General features: G+C 38.6%; 1 long non-coding RNA gene across 9 annotated transcripts in view; it reads right to left on the bottom strand.

Moving 5' to 3' along the window:
* The window catches only part of LOC129193631 (uncharacterized), an 86,619-nt gene that overhangs the window by 64,367 nt on the left and 231 nt on the right, over nt 1-22,021 (bottom strand). For 7 of the 9 annotated variants that reach the window (XR_008573578.1, XR_008573573.1, XR_008573570.1 and 4 more), the window contains exon 2: nt 14,689-14,760. This is a non-coding gene — a long non-coding RNA (uncharacterized LOC129193631). Of the gene's footprint in view, nt 1-14,688; nt 14,761-21,530; nt 22,015-22,021 lie in introns of those variants that run through there. The other 2 variants (XR_008573575.1, XR_008573577.1) reach the window with 2 other exon arrangements.

Genomic DNA, 22,021 nt, shown 5'->3' with positions numbered 1-22,021 from the left:
TTCCGATGACCTTTTGATTGGCTGATATTGCCACTGTGTGTTGCTATGGCAATATAGAGGGACGTTTGTGTTCCTGCTTAATGTTTTTTTTTTTTTTTTTTTTTTAAATATACATAGTGATTAAATATGTTATATAATGCTACAACAGAAAGTTGGCGTGACTCAGGCACTTTTGACCTCACATCATTTTCATGTTTTTATTGCTTTGTGAGTCACTAATCAGTCATATAAAAAAAAAAAAGTCGTCTGCCCTTCAGGAGATACAACCAGACAAGAAGTGTTGTTTTAATCTTACATAAGATCATTGGTTCGCTACTAAAAAGTTCTACTGTTTTCATTTTCAAGTAGTGGTGTAACGGTACATGTAATGGGAATTGGATTTTTTTGGTACACTACATTAGGTACGCTATAGAGGTGTATCGATATTCCACACTTTAAAAGGGATAGTTCGGATTTTTTGGCATGAAGTTGCATGACCTCCCCATCAGCATTGTAGTCCATCAACAGCAACTTACCTCCCACTTGGGCTCCTAAGTCCAGTTCTGGTCAGATTTCTGTGATGAAGAACGTATTTCTGCTTAGTTGCTGTGGACAACTAAGTAAAGAGTTTGAGAAGACAAACTCTACTTAATTGTCCGCAGCAAGTGGGGGGGTGAGTCGATGTTTTTGGACTACTATACCGATGGGTCTAAAAATCCAAACTATCCCTTTTAAAGTGTGGAATATCGATACACCTCTGTAGCATACCTAATGTAGTGTACCAAAAAAATCCAATTCCTTAAAGAAATTTTGTGGGCTTGGTTTTTCACTTTTCCCCCTCCCCCAACGTTGTGCTACGTGCCGCACTTTGGACACCCCTGCTTTTATAGCTCTTTGTCAGGGTTGGGCGCATGACTGTTTAGCTTGTTGGCCTTCTTCATTGCTAGTGAATGATGGTAATTAAAGACAGAAGGGACGTGTGATTGCAGCTGGAACTAATAAATGTGTTACAACAGTCACTTGCTTTCTCCGATTTCGGAACGTTTGCAATAAAATGCAAACGTTCCGAAATCGGGGAAAGCATACGCACAAGAAATAATGTAAATAAATAATAAATAAATAAGCTGACCAATCACAGCCTTTTTGGTCTGTGCTGCCAAAGCTAGGTTGGACTTTTTTGGAGGTGTACTTCAGGGTTTACAGGGGGAGGAGCCTATATGGCATAGCTTTCACACAGCAGTACAAGTCACAAGCTCCTCCTGATGGTGGATGGTAGTAACTACAACAATTTTCAGCTGGATTTTTTTTTTTTTTTTTTTTTTTTTTTTTTAAAAGGCTTTCATTTAAAATTAAAGTCAAATAAAATCAAAGCCAACGGCCGTATCCAGCCCTCGGGCCAGTTGCCCATGTTTGGTTTAGAGTGGGTGACCAAACGTCCTGTTTTTCCAGGACATGTCCCGTTTTCACATCCTGGACATTCTAACACAGCTAATATATCTTCATGTTTTCTTAGTTATTTATTGGTCCAGTGAGACTTGAAAAGCGAGCTTTTGTTTTCTTACAGGCTGATTTTTCTAATATAGAAGAGACATTATTTCTATCATTATTTGATTCCAGGGATCTTAGCTATTTTTGCAACACTGAAACTTATGAAAGATATTATTTTAGGCACACTAAAACATGTTGCGTAACCTTTGAGAAGTCTAACTGACTTTGTGTCCTTGGTTATAGATGGTATTTTGTAATCTAACTACTGTATTTGTACCCATACAGAGGAGGCAGACTTTAAAAGTACTGAAACGATGAGGCAAACTTGGGAGCATCATTGGAGTGTGTCATTGCTGGGCCGAGTGTCTTAGTTTTCGGTAATCAAAATATGGTCAACCTAGTTGAGAGCATAAAAAAAATTGGCATTTTTAGGGTGTGTCCATTAGGTGAGGTGCACGTCAGCGTATTCAAGGGTCCGAATGAAAACGTGTATGAAAAATGTGTACATGTTGGCCGGTCTGTAACAGCCTCATGACATCGTCAAAACAAAGACGGCGCAATTATTGTGCCAAGGAGACACCAGAGCTTCTGTCACTTCTGTCGTCATTAAAGTCTCCTGTTTGGGGGCAGTTGGCCTTCTCTGTGAAATACATAATAAACACAAGTGGATACGAGGTAGTGGAGCTGGCGAAAGGGGCTACAAGCTTGAACTATATTGATGCAGCACTTCAGATAAGGTGCTTTCATTTACTAAAAATAAAATCATCATGCACACTGTTCCAATTCTTACCGTTGCACTTCCCTGCACATAAAAACTGTTTATACGAGAGCTAAGTAGTTTTTGTGATCTTAAAACCAAAGTGCATACCGAAGCGTGATTGGGAAGCACCCGTATTTTCAAGTCAATCTCCAATAGTTCGCCTGATTATGCATGTTGGCAAAGATGAGACAGGTTCTATAAGGACGCCGCCTGAGAACATCACTCCTTCCTGCACAAGAAGGCTTGCTGATAAATGGGGCAGAAGTACAGTAAGTGCTGGCAAGAGGCAGGAGCAGCTGTTCAAATGAAACACGTCATGATTGGACAATCCTGCACGCCATCAACACGTCCACTAGATGCATCGCTGCCAAACCAGAGTCGTGAATCACTACTTTAAAAAAAACAACAAAAAAAAACAGCTTTCCCTCCTCAACATCTGGATTGTAGTAGCTGCATGTCGTTTAATTCATTCACATAAACAACAGACAAACCAAATGTTGTTGTGTACTTTTCCGACTTTTCCTCTCGATAACTGTCAGTTTCTAATGAATTATTTATCGGTTGGAATAAATTAGTGCATTGATGAATAGAACTATAGGCAGACCCCCGCCAACGCCAAACAATCCTGACTGTGCCCATCTGTCTCATTCAACAAAAAAAACAGGTCGCTGTTCCACTCCAGCCCTGTAGGTGGAGGTAATATTTTCTCCCTACAGCAAAAACGAAGCAGCAAAAAGTGAAAATAAAATCCTCGTAACTCGCAGTACATTTAGAGAGGAAATTTATGAATGAAAAGGTCACCTATCATGCAAAAGTGAGTTTTAAATGACGCTCTAACAGTAATATGTGCGCCAAGAGCCTGTTTATGAGCACCGAACGTGAGAAACATGTATCATCTCCCGCACTTGTTTGCGACACTCAAACGCTCGCTTTTGAAGTTGCAGCTTTTAATGACATCATAAAACTTCCTTCCACATGGACATGATAAACTGGAAAAAATGATTTGTCACAGTAAATGTTACTTTAGTTATACATGTAAACCATAAGTGCATGGCTCAGATCAAGGGTACCCTTTGCTGTCTTCAGCTTCACTTGAGTAGTATTTGAAATAGTTGTTCTAACAATGTGTACTATCCCTATCACTCTGACGTATATACTGTAGAGTGAGGAAGCTTACTAAACCATAAATTAAGCCTGTTCATATTTTTATTTTGCGCTAGCACGGCTATGTTGTAAAAAAGTGTCTATATTTGGACATTGAAATGTTACATGTAAAACATGTCTACTTTTGTTGTGTACTAGATGTAGAATGGATGGGGGGTAGGATTAAATAAGCTTTGCTTCTTCCTACTCCTTTTGGAACTGTGAAAAAATGATTCATGAGATGTATTCCATTGTAACCTTCATGTTCAAATAAACTAAACCAAACCAAACCAAATAAACAAGATTTTCTCTGATAATTTTGTCATGATTTCTACTTAGAATTAAAGAATGATGTCTGAAATTGGTTTCTAATGTGTTTTATTCAAATATTCTCAGTGTAAAAAAAAAAAAAAACTGTCGTGTAATCATTAGTGAAAAGTACATAACCTTCGTGTCCGCCTGCCGATGAAAATTTTGAAGAACATAATTCCATGGAAAAACAAACCCCATGATGATTACAATGGTATATATTCATGGAATAATTACTCAACTCTACAACTAAAGTGATTTTTGTGTGTATAAAAGAGTAAAATAAGATTATTTGAACAAAAGTCTAACACCGAGTGGACACCGAGTTATGTACTTTACACTTAAAGAAAGAGTGAACTTCGGAGGGTTGCTATGGGAAATGGAAGATGTCTCGAGCTCTAGTATGTTGGGTGTGTGTTTTGCAATGTTTGAAGTTTGTGTTGATAACATTACCAAGGTCTATCCACGAGTTTAAAATTTGAAATGTAACACTTGGGTACCCTTGATCTGAGCCATGCACATATGTAAACCATATGGAGTTAATGTATTTATTTTTTAATATTTGGAATATTAATGTGTGTACAAAGTATTAGGTAGTACATTATGTATATTTTTGTTATGTACATTTGAATAATGATACTTTAGTAACATTTAAGTAGGATCAGGAGGGATGTCCGATATTATCGGGCACTTGTGAGAATTAGGTAACTATATTTAAACAAGCGGGGGTGGGGTTACCATTCCACACACTAGTCTTACTCACTGTTTTTAAAAAAAAAAAAAAAAAAGATCTTAAAAAAAAACCACCACACAGCAACGTAATAGGTAGATAACAACAGACAAGACACAACCAACAAATAATGCAGAATAACTGACAACTATGTGAGCACTAGACATGTAACTTAGCGGATATTTACAACAACAGTACAGCAAAGCACGCTGGGAAACAGGAAGCACTGCCGTCAAAACCATATACGCATATACACTTCGCTGAGCCGTACGTCAGCGTTGCCGCCATATTGGATGTGGCAAGGCTGCGCTTTGAGTACAAGGAAATGTACTTCATAAAACGCCTTTCTACAAAAAACTGTAAGTTAATGCCTCTCGTTTACAGTCACATATGCACTAATATATTTGGGAAACAGTTGGGCACCAAAAACAATGTATTTGATCTTCTCAGATGGCTAACACAAGAACTTTATTGATCCAACACAGTAGTAATTCACATTGCATCAGCTATAGAGCACAAAGTAGTGCCGAAAAACCATACACAGTATATACTATGGTAGTTTTAATGCAATAAAATAATATAAAAAACATCAAAGTTATCAATCCAAATAATAATCAGCAAATTCATGTATTTTAAACAATACCCTTTAACTAAATAAATAAAATATTACTAAATAAAATATAACTAAATATAACTAAATAAATGAAATATTTTCAAAAATAACAAATCAAGGCACGAGAAATGTATTCTTATATAAAATATGTAATACTTGAATGATCTACTCAGAGACGGGTGGAGTAGCCAACAAAGCAACTGTACTCATTTAAGAGTATTGTTACTTTACAACAATTTTACTCTGAAAAAGGTGTGTGATGTTACGCATATCGGTGTCGGTGAATATCGGAATCGGAAATTGAGAGTTGGACAATATTGGCATATTGGTTTTCGGCAAAAAAGCCGATATCGGACATCCCTAAGGATCTGTCAGCATACCGCCTCTGACTCACGCTTACCTAGATGAGCCCACCCCTGTGCATGCGCCTACCACGGGACGGAGGACAGTTATTTTTTTTCGGTAATTTTTTTTTTTTTTTTTATAAAAGGCAGGCTTCACTACACATTCTAAAACTATGCCTGCCAACTGTCCGTCAGTCAGCTCCCAACACGGGAAGTGTAAGTTCGATCATTTGTTTTTTGGGGTTTTTCTTCAGTGAATGGCATCTATTACGCTGGACGAGGGCAGAGCTGCAGTGTTTGTGTACGAAGTGGATAATAATAATAGTGGATAGACACACACTCTGTAGGAAACTGGTGTGGAGGAACACAGCTCATTAGCAGTAAAGCTACAGACACACAAAACGGTGTGTTCCCAGTAGGGCTTACTTACTGTAAAGCACTTTAGCTGTCAAAATTCCAACATCACGGCAAACGTTTGGACAACACACTTCCAATACCATCTGACACTAATTAAAAAAAAAAAAAAAAAAAGACACTATATGGGACCTAATCAGACGCTTGTTTTTGTTTTATTCTAATAGTGCAATGTCTTCATGCAGTATAATGTCTTTAATTTAATGAACTGTTTTGTTAAGTAGTTCTTCCATCTAAACGTGAAACAATCCTCAAAAGAGATGCCATCAATTAATAAAAGGCAAAGGAATGATCTCAATCGTCAATCAAAAGGACTTCTTTCCAGTTTGCAGCATCTTCTCCATGGAGGGGAGGCCTCATATAACCCCACTCACATTTTCCGTGTCACGGGACAGTCAAATAATTGTTTTACTTTCAGAACAAACATGAAATGATCCCCCGAGCTTCCAGGTTTCCACATTAAGTCTACATGTACACTTTACACGTACCGTATACTGCAAGACAGAAGCTTTTCAGCACGGCCGTCATTCTCATGCTAACTTGCGGCAGGCCTTCAGCTAAAGCAAAAAAAACAAAAAACAAAAAAAAAAAACCCACCATATGAAGGTTATTTAAGAACAAGTCTATTAGCTCCATTTCTTCCATCAGTTTTATTTTTCAGGGTTCACAGCTAATAATCTATCATCTGACGCCTCAAAAGGCTCATCTAATTGTCAGGACTGTCGTAAAGAACAGCATTGAGGGGCCTCCAGGTGTCATATATTTACATTTTTAACAGACTGAGAAACATTTTCAAGGCTGGAAATTAAACTGTTTGCAAATTAAACCAACAAAAGTAATACTTTTATTATGGACAGTTAATTTGTAAAAGTAAAATAGATGTTTAATTCCATAAGTAACACTTGCAACACTTCTTTGTAACATTTTATTTAATTTACAGCCAATTCAACACATTTATTAGCTAGCATAGACCATTCCAATAGTCTGTAAATGTATTTGTTTTGAGGCCTACTTTTTTTGGGAGGAGGAGGTGTCACTTCCTCTCTCTTCCCATTTAATGCAGCGTTTCACTCGACATTAATGTCTGACATGTGGCTATCTAGTAGACAAAAAGAATGTAAGAACAAGTCAAAAATGTACCTCCTAAATATGTGTTCAAATAAAAACTAAGCCTTGACGCGAGAGCTGCAACAATTCAGCCTTTACCCAATTAATCGACAACTATTTTGGTAATCCAGTCCTCGTTTTTGGATTTAAATATGTAAATGTCCTCTGATTTCAGCCTCTCAAATGTAAATATTTTTAAATTTCCTTAGTTATCCTCGCAAGCAGACCTATTATCTTTGTGTTTTAGCCTAAACAAGATATTCACACATATCAGCTTTGACTTTGGAAAACACTGATGGGCATTTTTGCCTCTTTTCTGGTACGTTGTGGATCCAAGCACCAACTGTAGGTGTTTGCTTTGTACTAATCTGTTCCATCTACGGCCTAACTGCTTGCTCCATGAACTGAAACAACAAGCTTCAGATTAATCGACAAAGAAAATGACCATGATTGGATTTTTGTGTACATTTATTGTTTGACTGAAGCTGTTTGACAAACATTTAGTTTGTATTATTTAACTTTATTTGAAACAGAATATTCAAGCGCCAACCTGGTGTTTGTGCGCCTATTTGCCCTGTCAGTTCAAATCTTCTATTTCTGAATAAAGTGGCGGAAGTTAAAAATGTGTTTTTTAAAAAATCTGATTCATCGATTAATCGAAAAAAAATATCGACCAATTAATCGGCGATTAAAACAATAGTCACAACTTGGGGCCCCTTAAAAAGTTACACTTTTAGCCCTATAGGGTCCCAAAACATAAAAATGTAACGTGGAAATATTTTTTCTCCACTCTCTCCACATCAACTTGACTTTTCAAAAATATATTTTATAACTTTTACACACTTTTTGTCATACAGGGCCCCTGAGGAAGAACACATTTTTTCCCCTAAAACGAAGTGCAAATATTTGTGATGCAATTATTACACTCTTGTTATTTGCAACATTGACTTTGGTGCATTATTTTAAATGGAGCTAATGGTAGTTTAATATACACACACACACACACTTTTTACCCAAAAGGGTCTCTTGCATAAAAGTGTAATATAAATACTGTGCACAAAAAAATATAGATGTAATATTAAAGTAAGTAAAATATTCAAAAGCTGCTGGCACTTTTAAGTTAAATACGTTATTATAAATGGGAGTTAATGGGAACAAATTGGTCCCGTGACAATATATCAATATATTGATCAAATAAAGTGCATGTTTGGTCATTTATAGTGCCTGATTTTTATTTTAAAGCACATTTTTCTTATCTGAGCAATCTAATCAATAAAGCCAGCGTTTAATATTAAAAACATCGTGCAAAAAGGAAATGGACAAGATGACAGCGTGTGTGTGCGTGCTTGCCGTCTTCTTTCTCACTGCTGACTTAAAACAGAAAAGGTGAATATTATCTTCGTCAATATGACTCACGAACTCAACATGTGAAAGTTTTGGTATTTTCAAAGCTGGAAGCATATTCATAACAGGACGGGAGAATTTCACCAGCCACAAATGCTACGTCAGAAAGCACGCGCAACTCAATTCATCAAATTCACACCATTTCTCCTCTTCGGAAGTCATCGTTTTGTCGAACAGACGATCTCTTGAGAAATAATTGCATTCACTTTGGTGTCTTTTTTTGTTTTGTGCGTGAAGAAAGGCGAAAACAAAGAGTCCAAGTGTCAAACCTCTTCCTTGTCGTCACACAGGAAGCTTATCAGAATGTGGCATTGTCATGATTATTATTAACTTGTTGTCCTTGTTCTTGTGATACACTTGAAACAGCGGAGGGAAACAAAGCCTCTTCGGGCCTTAATTGTTCAAATGCCGGGCGAGAGGGTGCGCATTGCAAATGCAACGTGAGCAAATGCGCATTAAAACTAAATAAAACGGCTCACGCCGCAAACACGCGTGCGCTTTGCGCATTTCAGAAGTGCGCATTAGTTGAATACAGATACACACGACACGGTATTCGATCGAGTCATCTAAATAAAAAGGCATCATTGTGTGGATATTGTTTAAACTACCTTTGAAACGTCTGCGTTAAAATGTTTGTTGCGTATTTTATTGACTCATCCATTTTTCTTCACGTGAAACACGGAAATTATGGAGGGGAGGGTGGAGGGTAAAATCACTTTTAATCACGAAATATTCCACATTTGTACGTTTAGAATTCCCTAATTATTTCCTCTTCGTCACTTTAAGGTTTTATAACGATGAACGATTTTGGCATTATCATTATTATTATTATTATTATAAGTAGTACATTATTAAAAATCTTGTTTTTAACCAGATTGTTTAATTTAAATTTATTTCCTTTTGACAGGGAAAAACACGGTAATTGACATTCTTTCAAAAAAAAAATCATACTGTCTTAATAAGAAACGGAACAAAAAAAATAGAGTAAATACAACAATACAGTACACACCAACTACACGTGTGTTATTGTAGGTGGAAAACACTAAACCAAGGAAGGCACATAAGGCTGCAGACCTAAATCTTATATTTAAAAAAACATGCCTTTTTGACAAACAGGAGGATGAAAGTTATTTAAAAGTAAATTCCATTAAACAAGCATCATCAGACCATCAAGCTTTGTGCAAAAAAACGCCTCCATAGGGACCTTCTCTGGGGTACTTTGAGCACTCAAAAGTAAAAAAAAGTAACATTAAAACAAAAATAAATCAACAGATATGTGAATGGTTACAAGTTAAGACAGAAAAAGTCAAATAAAGACTAAAAGTGTAAAATAACTTTTACATTGATGTAAAAGTCTATTGTGGCCGCGAGAGGAGTTGAATGCGGGGACGAGTCGCCATCTAGTGGTTAAAAAGAGAACTACTACTATTACTTACTACTAGTACAACAATACGGTGTTTGAGTATCATGACGTCACTCAACAGGCAGTTTCTGTGGTGGTTTTCAGTTTCTTCCACTCCAACACGAGCACAATGATAATGATGTGTACACGCCCAAGTAAACAAGAGCTGGATAAGTCATTACTTATGATTATTACTATAGGAATGAAACAGCAACACAATCACACGCTACATTTGATTTCCTTAGTCAAGCGTAACACGCATAGACGTATATCCGTAGACGCCGCATCGAGCGCTGAGCTGTACGTCATCGTCGCCGCCATATTGGATGTGTCAAGGTTGCACACACGCGCTAATATACTTGGGAAACAAGCACCAAAAACAATATATTTGATCTTCTCCGATTTTTGGTGCCTAGCCGTTTTCCAATTATATTAGTGCGTGTGTGACTGTATAAACGAGAGGCATTAACTTACATTTCTTTGTAGAAAGGCGCTTTATGAGAGTAACTACATTTACTTGTATTCATTTACAGCCCTGCCTTGACACATTCAATATGGCGGCGACGTGACGTATCGCAGCAGCGGACAAACCCCACTCGATGCGGCCCACTCTATCTATGTCCATGGTAACACGTGAGAGTGACTGTAGAGCCAAAGCGAGCAGCTAGTGCATTCTGGGACTTGTAGTATTGGCCCAATATGCTAATAGCCCAGTTTTCTTTGGTTTGCGGTGATGGTTTAGTTTATTTCAAACATATTTAACAAGGATACATTAAAGAACATCATCTGTGTACACACTTCAACATGTCTGAAAAGGAGCAGGAAGAAGTAGAGCTTAGGGCACAAGTCTCAAAACATTTATATAAATGTCAAAAAGATTTTATTCTCATGTTTAGCAGTTGCCTTATTGTTTTGGCACGGTTAAATAGCAGGATTAAAATGTCACAAGTGGAGCTTTGACTGTTTGAAATGAAGTCCTCAGGAAAATAAAAAGCAGAATAAAATGTATTGCTCCTATGCAGGAAGCCACATTTTTACGAGGGAGGCAAAGTTTCAGCAGAAAAATGACGAAGAGCGAACATGAGAATATGAGCCTGACAGTCATCTGAGACTTACAACTGCACAGTCATAGCAGGAGCAGCCGCCTTTCTCGTTGTGTGTGTGTGTGTGTGTGTGTGAAAAAAACAGCATACAATACATGCCTCCGCAAACTCATTTAATCTATTCAAGATATTCGCCTCTCGTTGACATTTCTTGATCTAAATCATGTCTTTTTTTTTTTTTTTTTTTTTTTTTTTTTTAATTTGAGTCAGGAGTACTGTTACATGTTTGATGGCACACAAAAAAGCATCAATAAAATGCCAAAATTGATATTGGGTCAACAGTTCATGTGCATTTGTCGTCAATTATTCTGCAACGCTCTTATACAGGTCACGTTATTTGGTTGCCAGGACGACGCAGCCTTGAATAAGGAAGCATTTTTAGGAGAAATACCACTTTGGATATTCTTTTAAAGTGCTCACGTTTGATGGACACAGTCAGAGAGGTTTAAATTTAATGATAATACAATGAATATCTCATTTATAATGAGAAAAATAATCATCATCCTCATAAAACAATCATATATGTAAGTGTTTTTATATACATGTCATATTTTTAATAATAAGCAATACAAATTTGGTTTGGTTTGGTTTGGTTTGGTTTGGTTTGGTTTAGTTTATTTGAACATGAAGGTTACAATGGAATACATCTCGTGAATCATTCTTTGACAGTTCCACATGTCCAAAAGGAGTAGGAAGAAGCAAAGCTTATTTAATCCTACCCCCCATCCATTCTACATCTAGTACAGTACATGTAGTTCACTTCCTGGATTCCATGTCATGTTTTCAGTGATAGTCAGGATAACACATAATAGATAACGGTGAGATAGCCCTCCCCCCAAAAAAAGAAAGAACATTAATAATAATAATAATAATAATGACCTTTTTTTTTTTTTTTTTTTTTTTTAAGCACAACAAAGAAAATTATAAAAATAAATAAATAAATAAATAAATAAATAAAAATAAATAAATAAAAAATAAAATTTAATTAAATAAATAAAAAATAAAATAAAATAAAATAAAATAAAATAGAAAAAAAAAATAAAATAAAATAAAATAAAATAACAAACCTGACAGAACAATCAGGACTCTTCTGCCTTGTATTTAGCAAACATCAACTGCTTGTATTGTTTTTTGAATTTGCTCATCTCTGTACATTGTTTGAGTTCTTTACTCAATCCGTTCCATAATTTAATTCCACACACGGAAATGCTGTGGGTTTTCAGCGTTGTTCTCGCATATAAATGTTTTAGGTTTAATTTTCCTCTAAGATCATATTTCTCCTCTCTAATTGAGAAATACTTGATTAGATTTTTGGGTAACGAGTTATTATTAACTTTATACATTATTCTAGCGGTTTGAAAGTGTACTAAATCTACGAATTTTAATATCTGTGATTTTAAAAATAAAGGGTTTGTATGTTCTCTATACTTGGCATTATGAATTATCCTCACAGATCTTTTTTGCAGTACAGTGAGTGAGTGAAGATTGCTTTTGTAATTATTTCCCCATATCTCCACACAATACATTTGAAACAAGTATGAATTTATCTGAATGTGTTGCATCTTTGTTGCAGTTTGCAATATTATTATTACTATTACTACAACAACAACTACAATACTTGAAATTATTTTTATATGTTTTTAATAATAATAATAATAATAATGATAATAAATGATACAAATTAGAAACCATAAATTCATTTTAGGTTTTAAAATTGTGGTTAAGTTGTAACCATGTCTATAATAGTCTATATATGTTATACTAATACTACTAATATTATTATTATTATTATTTTTATATTGTTTTACAATTAAAAAATACAAGCAATAGAAAAAGCACTTGGTTTGGTGCAGTGCAATTATTATCCTGACGTTAAAACATGGATAATGTAGCTGCGTGCACACATACACATAATTTGAACTGTGGCCACATCTTAATCCTTTTTTATCAAGTGGTTGTGCATTCTCTTTTTATTCATGACTCGGTTAAATCAACATTTAAAGACACCTCAACAAAAACAGCTTTCAGATGCATGGTATCATTTAGTGATGTCTACACTGAATGATGAAGGTTTTAAAGCGATGCCATGTGTGTTTAGTCAAGTTCAGGTGTGTGTGCGTGCGTGTGTGTGTGAGACAGTGCTCTTCTACCCGGCAACACAGTTTGCTGAGTCATCTGTGTCCCTGCCCTCCCACGCCTATACCCACGCTCTCTCTCTCTCTAGAAGGTGATACCAAAACTAGGTGCACCACCTCATCCGGGCCCAAAAAAACATGCATTTACTGTAAAGGGTGGAGGAGCAGGTCAGGGCGGGTGCGGGTCCTCATAAAACAGTGAAATTATTGTACTTAAAGTAACAATAAGGAACAAATGTGGCTGATTATTTGCTCCAGGGCTCCCCCGACAGCTGTCAAATGTACTTGCCTTTTGTGTCATTTTGGTAAACAGAAATAGGCAGTGTTCAGCCTGCAAAGTGGTCTGACCTTAAAAAGCTACGTTAGTGAAAGCATACGTGCGTTTGCACAAGCACTGCACACACCTGCTTTGGATAGTTAGCACCGATGCTAATCCTAACGCAACATGGAGAGACGTCCTTCCCGATGAAGGGAAAATGCGATGGTAACCATAGAGCCAGAAACGGACGGTATTGTGACGCAGTGGTGGCCTAGCAACAAAAGCGGCACGCTGTCTTGGCAGGCTCAGGATGATACGAATAAAGCGACCATCACGAAAGACAAACGGAATGTACGCCATAAAGTCAGCCGTGTTTAGGCGCAATGTAAAGAGACTCGCCTCCCAGGAAAGATAGCTGAGTGTTTGTACGTTTACGTTATACAGCGGCCACTTTTATTTTACACTTTATTACCCATAATAATAATAATAATAATAATAAACAAGGGTTAAATTATGTTTCCACTTGTACGACAGCTCATAATAATAATAATAATAATAATAATAAACAGGGGTGAACTTATTTTTACACTTGACTGTGACAGCTACTATTCAAAGCCTCCCTTTCTACTTCCCTCACAAGTTTAATTCTACTTTTGTTTTATTTGGTGTTAATATAAAGTGGTTGTCTTATTTTGACCGTGATGAGTGTTCAAATTTTTTAAAATATTTGCTATACACTTTGTAAAAGTTGAATTGGCTGCAATTTGACCCTGGAACGGATCATTTCCCACACCGCACATACTAATACTCTGCGCACACGCGCACACACACACACACACACACACACACACACAGATACACGACACTGATGACATAACGGGCTGAAATGTAGGTGATCACATGACCTCACCAGCTGTCACACGGTCAGCCAGCATGTCTTCCGCGTCACGCCACGCTTACAAAAACCAAAATACATCAGCGGCCACACGCCAGTTGCCAAATTTAGACGACATGGAAACACAAAAATGAGCGGATGCCAACAAGAGTTTGTTTTAATAACGTAAGGAAAGATTGGGAACTTTTTAAGATCGTCATTGAAACATTGTACCCGTTTCCATTCATCTTGATTTGTTGGGTTTTCTTTGCTTTTTGCCGGTACATTTATTTTTTCCTTTGCTGATCTACTGTCAAGTCAAAGATCATCTATATGACAGGAGTATGCTGCTGCCTAAGGACCTACAGCATAAAACACGAGTAAAAGACCCTCTATATGAGGGGAAATCAAAGACTATTTGACAAGAAGCCTTTGCTAGCTAAAACACTAGTCAAAGATCCTCTATACAACAGAAGTACGACTGCCTCACTTTCACGCACTCTACCCGCACATTCTACATTCAAACATTTCTATTGTGAAAGATCTAATGTACTGTACACTCCTTCACATTGGGGTAAAAAAAAAAAACAACAAAAAAACTATAACTAAATGTTTTTCACTCACCATTTGTGCCTCTTCATCCTCCTCTTCACAGTCAACTCCTCACTTAAGACTGAAGAAGAAGGGGAAAAAAGTCTGGAAGAAAAGAAGAAAGACAGAAAGGGAATGTTTTAATCACTCTGAGGGAGGAGAGTCATCTTCCCACACACATATCTTTGCAATCACATCAACACACGCACACACACACGCACACAGATGTCTCCCAAGGTCAGTTGGGAGGGGATCAGGAGGAAGAGGAGGGTGATATGAGTGAAGAGCAAGGAAAGAATGGAAAGGAGGACCAGATGAGAGAAAGAATGAAGAACATCAGCAGTGTGGTTCCGCTGAGTCATCTCCTACTTCCTTCAACCCTCTCTACTTATGACTTCTACGTGTGTGTGTGTGTGTGTGTGTGTGTATGTGTGTGTGTGTGTGTGTGTGTGTGAGTTTACTGAGCATGAGAAAAGGTCACGTAACATCCAGCCTGACAAACATAGAATACACTTCCCTTCTTCCCATTAATCCCAAGAGAGAAGGTTTTTTTTCCCTACTTTGATCCATTTAAGAATGGAGCGGACATTTGAGGAGGCATTCTGTTGTTTCCAAAAAAGGACCTGCTGCAAAAACTCCAGTCAAAAGATCCTCTATATCCGGGGTACTCAACTGATATTCTAATTATAGAAAACTCACAGATTTGCACAGATTTGATTGGCCGAGTAGCATCATTTTGGATGGCTTAACGCGCATGCAACTGGTCCATGGACTTCCTCATCCGATCAACAAATACCGTAAAGTCTAAAAAAAAAGATGCGCCAGTCAAAATAGAAGCGGCTTTGTTGACTATCGGTCCAGATCCGTACAAGACGGCGTCTGGGTCCAGACTCGGACCACGGTCCGCCAGTTAGTCGGGGTGTCACGAGATGAGACAATACACAAGATTGGGTCTACAAGAATGAGAAAAGAAAAGTACAATGAAAGAATGTGACAATACATTGCAATCTACTAAAATGATTTCTACGACGTTACGCTGTTCTGCACTCTGTGTGTATGCTAGCGGCCCCGCCTCCACCCACCGAGACAAAGGCTATATGACTGACAAAAGAGCTCACTCCGTTCATGCAGTTCTGTGGAACAAACTCGCCAAGGTGCTGAAACCGATGCACAGAGTGAACTCTCTTCCCGCCTGTTTGGAGGCGAGAGACGAGGAAAACAGTTCATTTCATTACTACTATTATGTGTGACTGCCTCAATGCAGTATTATCATTGTGATCGCTATCATAGATAATCATTCCATGACTACTATTATGTGTGACTGCTTCAATGCAGTATTATCATTGTGATCACTATCATAGATAATCATTCCATGACTACTATTATGTGTGATTGTTTCAATGCAGTATTGTCATTGTGATCACTATCATAGTTCATCATTTCATTACTACTATTATGTGTGATTGTTTCAATGCAGTATTGTCATTGTGATCACTATCATAGTTCATCATTTCATTACTACTATTATGTGTGATTGTTTCAATGCAGTATTGTCAGTGTGGTTGTTGATATTATTTTGTCCTTTCCGTCAGAGTCTTTATAGTCATCACAGACATTTGCTGCTGCAGTCCTGTTTGTTTCTGTTGTTCTGTTATTGTTGGCACAATTGTTGCTGCTGTTGTCCTTGTCTCTGTCTTTTTTTTGTCCCCTTCTTATCCCCTCCCCTACAATTCTATCTTTATTACCTTAAAGGCTGGACAGGACAGGGGGAGGAGAAAAAAAGAAAGAAAAAACAGGCCCCTTAAAATACAAGTTATGAGAAATTTAAGTTGGAAAATTCAGTTGTTATGGGGGGGGGGCGCAGTTGAGAAGCACTGCTCTAACACTCTGCTATTTTGAGGGAAAAAAATGTTGCACAAATCTTAGTTGCTCCAAGGTGTTTCACAGAAACCTCAGGCTTCTGTGATGTCATCGTTAGGCCCGTGGCCACTTTGATTATTTTGGATGCACCGCATACGTATGTCATCTTTCACAATTTTCAGACTCATGCTGAAAATTGTGAGTCAGCAGAACTCGTCAAGACTTTTCCCACCTGCCTCACACTTGGTGGTCTGAATCACGGTGGCGTAATACACACACACACACACACACACACACACACACACACACACACACTGCATCCCATAAGACCACACAGATTGAAGAATAAGTCCACACAGATGCTGGACAACAGATCCAAATGATGTGTGTGGTGAGGTGGTCTAATTAGAAGTACAATGGCAACGTCTCTGTGGGAGAAGAGTGTTTAGACTCCCCAGGAGGTGAGTCACATCTGGTCAGTGTGACTCATGGTGGTGTGTCGGACTGGACGGAGGATGCCAGGAAGCACACAGACAGGATTAAGGCTACCAGATGGGAATAAAAGATAAACAGTGAGTGACAAATGGTTCTTGCAGACTGATGGAGATTACGAACATGAAAGAGAAGATTTCCAATGTGGCTGAAAGAAAACGATGTGCTTTCTTTTATTTGATCATTTATCTTCAGGATCGAGATCGGCTGCCGATCCGCTGTATTTTGAAGATCGGAATAACAACAGCTTCCACCAGGAGATCGGGGCGGTCCGGTTGCCGTATCACGTTCGTAACTCTGAGCCACACTCCAACATGGCAGGGTGCAGTAATGCGCCTCAAAGCTGGTTGCCGCTCGACTCCCACCACCACCCAAGAAGAAGAAAACGCAACACGCAACAAATGTTGATAAAACATAAAACAACCAATGAGGCTAATGGGGAGACAAGAATGCAAAAGTCAACCCAAATGATGTCAGCAGCTAAAAAAAAAAAAAAAAAAAGGAGGACCCAGAGAAAACCCACGCACGCACGGGGAGAACATGTAAACTCTTCCCAACGTGACTGCGTAGCCAACATGCTAACCATTATGCCACCGTGTTTTGCCGCTCCCAAAACAATGGACAGTACTGTAAACACACGCTGCGCTTCTCACTCAAGCACATCAAACCACTCCAGGCTCAGACAAATGGCAAGTCACTATTCATTTTTAGTGTTTTTAGAGCATTTTAGACAATAGCATTTACTGTACCCACCCCTACAGTACTGATGACAGTGAACGCACCGTTGATTTCACATTAGGAGCATTCAACAATATGGAGCAATAATCATGTGACACAATACAACTAAAAGGAAAATCCCAGCATACATTCTCTCTAAAAACAGCAAAATGCAAGTGGAAACATTTGTCGTTGAGTTTTTGGGTGCACTGCTCCTTTAAAACAATCAATAGCTATTACGCCACACACGCACAACCCACACGCGCTGTGTGAACCAAGTTTTAAATGCTTCTCACCGAGCTCCCTCATTGTGGTCTTCACGTGATTACAAATCAATAGCAATCAATACAGCCAGCTGACACCACCGACCAATCAATCAAGAGCCTTAAATCCCAAAGGGGGCATTGCCTGTGGCAATGGAGGCAGACTGAGAAACACCGCCCCCGTGTGGCAGACATGAGAACGCACGGGAAAACAAATATTTTTAAAATGTGTATTTTTCCAAGATTAAGAACAGTGGTTTTTGCTAATGGAAGCACTAAATTAACAGTACGTTCATTGATATATTAATACCAAAATACATAAATTACAGATGGGGACAATTGTCAAGGGCAGAAAATCTTTTAAAAAATGTTAACTTGTTAACAAGGATAGGATCTAGAAATATATTCAATAGGTGCAATTATGTGTAAATCATATTGCAAATGATGATTCACGCGGACTGTATTTTAGGTTGTTTTTTTTTTTTGAAGGTGCAGTTTTCACATCCAGACAGCAGATGACAGCAGAGCTCCTCATGCAAGTACAGCAGCCACTCTGCCACACGTGAGAGTGAACACTGGCGTGTGAACAATGGCACCTTCCTGCATGTATGTTTGCTCAATGCAAATATTGTCATATTTAAGATGTGCTCTGTTCCAGTGGAAGATCTTCTGTCTCCTTCCATTATGAACAATCCACCCGAACCCTGCAGGTCAGTGGTTCTCAACATTGTCAGCCAAAGTACCCCCAAACCCAGGTGTGTCCAAAGTGCGACCAGGAGGCGAAAACTAAATTCTCAGAATCTCCCGAAAAATTTCTAGTCTGCTGCTGAAAGACATAAAGCAAAATCACTATCAGAGATCCTGTAGCCCAGAGGTTCTCAACTGCTGGGTCACGACCCAAAAGTGTGTCTGACTGGGAAAACGAGTTAAGAAAAATGATTGTGCTTTAATGGTAGACCTCCTGCGAAAACATGTAAAGCTTGTTTGCGAAAGGCAAACATTGATAAAGTGATCAGCATCGGTCCTCTGCTGGTTTAATGTGTCTGACTAATAAAGTAGCAGTAAATAAAATAGTCATAAATAGGGGTGTCATGAGACACCCAACTCACACGATGAGACGACGCACGAGATTGGGCCCATGAGAACAAAACGAGATTTTAGCATTAATTTTACAAAAAGTACAATGAAAAAATATGACTGGACAAACAGACTTTTCTTATTTAACCGAGTCACCAAACAATGCAGGTGCGTTTCAGTGTTTATTGTCCTACAAATTGACGCTGAACAATACCACTGTCAACACTTTTTGAGTCCAACTAAACCACTGTTATGATCATATATAACAATAATAATAATAATAATAATAACATATCAGAATGTCACCATTTCCTTTAATATGTCATCTTTCACTTGTGAAGTTGCAGAATCTGCATTTGTGACGTGTATTTTCTCCACGGGCAATTCGCACCGTCTTCCAAACATTTGCAGCATTTCATGAAATGCTGGCTTTAAGGTCGCTGCTAGAACATCTCCTCCAGGAGACCGCTGCAGTGAGACGCTCTGGAACCTCCACCCCTCTTCAAGGACGCCTGTTGATTGTTTACTCTGTCTGGGGGCCCGTTCATGGTCGTCTCCATGGCAGTTGCTGTGTTTCCACGATACCATCCTGCGGACTGAGGCAGCCGGATTGTTTGCTTGATGGAGCGACTTCCCCAGGTCTACACACACACGCATCCAAGGACACTCATACACATGCTACAAACACCCCATCCCACGCCATCGCCACTTCATCACCCCAGCGCTGACAGGCAGGGTACACTGTCTGTTCTCACGGGACACCTTTTCTTTAAATGAGGAATCTCATCACGTTTTAATATTGCAAGATCTTGTGACACCTCTAATAATATAAATCAAATAAATCAAATAATACTAAACTTGAAGTACATAAAGTAGTAAATAATCAAATATAGTACATAATAATAATAATAATAATAAAGTAGTGCAACATCCGCTGCTTGTATTCCTGAACATTTGGTTGCACAAATTAAACAGCAAGTGTGAAACTACATGTACAAGCCCAATTTGCGCGTAAGATGACAGCGTTTTCATAAGCTTTCGTGAAAAGTCATTGCCTCATCGCCGCCACCGCACAAGCACCATCTCCAGTTCCTGAAAAGTCGAGATGTTGAAGGTTTGTTATGCAAGGTGTCCTATAAAAGACACACAAAAGGAAGTGTCAGCGTTGGCGGTATACACTACGGCCCAGCTAACGACGACACAGACTCCTCATTTTACATCAATGTTTATGCCATGTTGCGTGTTACATGCTACATGCTAACGCTAAGCCATGCAACCATAAGAGAGCCCTTAAAACGTCAATGCAAGTCTGCAGAAGGTCCTTCCTCCGCAGAGTGAGACAGGAAGGACGCATGACTGCATAGTGATAGGCATGTCATCTCATCTTTTCCAGGGACTTTAAACTTGGCGTGATGTGCATAGCGAACCATTTGCATCGCTAAGCAACCATGTTTGCTTCAATTTAAAAATTTCCATGCATTCCCACTCAATGCAACACAACAAAAATGCTAGTAATGCCACTTGTTTTACAGTTTTACGTGCAATGATCATTACTGAAGGACATCCAAATGAAGCAGAGCCAGTTTTGGGAGTCAGTGCTTAAATTATTATTAAGTAGATACATCATTAAACCAATGTTACAGCAAAGCAAAAACTCGACTGGTTTTAAGGGCTGTGTCCTTCCCAGGGTCAGGTGAGGACCGTAGGTGCAAAAACTCTACTGGACTCAAATGAGAACACACGCGCACTTGGCCTTTGTCAGGGTTTTTTGGCAGCGGCGTGCAAACGAGAGGAAGATTGAGCCTCTGAGTTTGCCGAAACGAGGAAATGGCACACACCCACCCACACACACCCAACAATGTCATGTCAGAGAACAATCATGTTTAAATAAAGCCTGTCCAAAGAAACACACTCACAGGTATTGTCTATGTACACACACACAAATGAATGAATGAAGCTAAGTGGGACAGGGAAGCCCCACGTGACTTTTAGCCAATTTGAAAGGCACATCCTGCTCAGCTTTAGCGGTGATGGTTGCTTGCTGGCTCTAGAGGAAAAGGACTTGAATTGATGGGTTCAAATACCGTTGGAATTGTGAACGGCCTTACCAGGCAAGCCCTAATCGGACAGCCAAATTACTTTCAGCAAAAAATCATTTTCCTCTCATTTGCCTTTTAGGAAACAGGACGCCTTTACGCCTGTATCAAAGTTTGATTAATCCCGTTTTGGACGAGTACAGGAAGCGTCAAGTCTATCGTCCTTGTGTGGACAAAGTTTGTAGGGCTTGATAGCGTCACATTGCTCTCATGTTTTACGCAAAGTTTGAAAACAAGAATTTAATCAAATCTACAATTTAGTCTACGGTTGTCGACATAAACTTATCTTTTCTTTTTTTGCGATACGTATATACACAAAAAACACGATTAGTTGTTGTATAGATGTATATTTAATGACTTCCGACAATACCTGAACGCACCATGCCCGAGTAACTTCCTGGCCTCAGGCGTTCTCTCCCCTCCATTTTTCTTCCTCTCCTCCCGCAGTGTGCTGCTTTAATTAAGAGTATCCGGTACATGACACTCCTTTCTACCCCCCCACACTTGAAAAAAATAAAACATTCTCAGAATGTCACAAGGATTCAAGCAGGAAGCACGCGGTGATATGCCTGTGACGTGCGAGGCGATCAGCTGATAGTGTTGCGTTCAGGGTCACCTTATGTAGTTTAGCGCAGGTCATAAATTTGAGTTTGAGAAGAAACAAGTGCTGCGAAAATGGAGGGCGAGTGTTCTAACCTGTCTGACACCACGCACACTTCTCGTTGTGTGTGTGTGTGTGTGTACAATTATCATTTTGTTGCATGAATGCAAAGTTAGACGCCGCTTCCTCATTTCGAAGCAAGCAGTTGTGGGTAAATTGTGTGCTTTTAATTCATTCATTTGAAGAGAGTGAAGTGAGGG

Source organism: Dunckerocampus dactyliophorus, chromosome 14, assembly GCF_027744805.1.
Source record: "Dunckerocampus dactyliophorus isolate RoL2022-P2 chromosome 14, RoL_Ddac_1.1, whole genome shotgun sequence".
NCBI lineage: Eukaryota > Metazoa > Chordata > Actinopteri > Syngnathiformes > Syngnathidae > Dunckerocampus > Dunckerocampus dactyliophorus.
The sequence above is the reverse complement of the archived record's forward strand: the minus strand, read 5'-3'. Positions and strand labels throughout refer to the sequence as shown.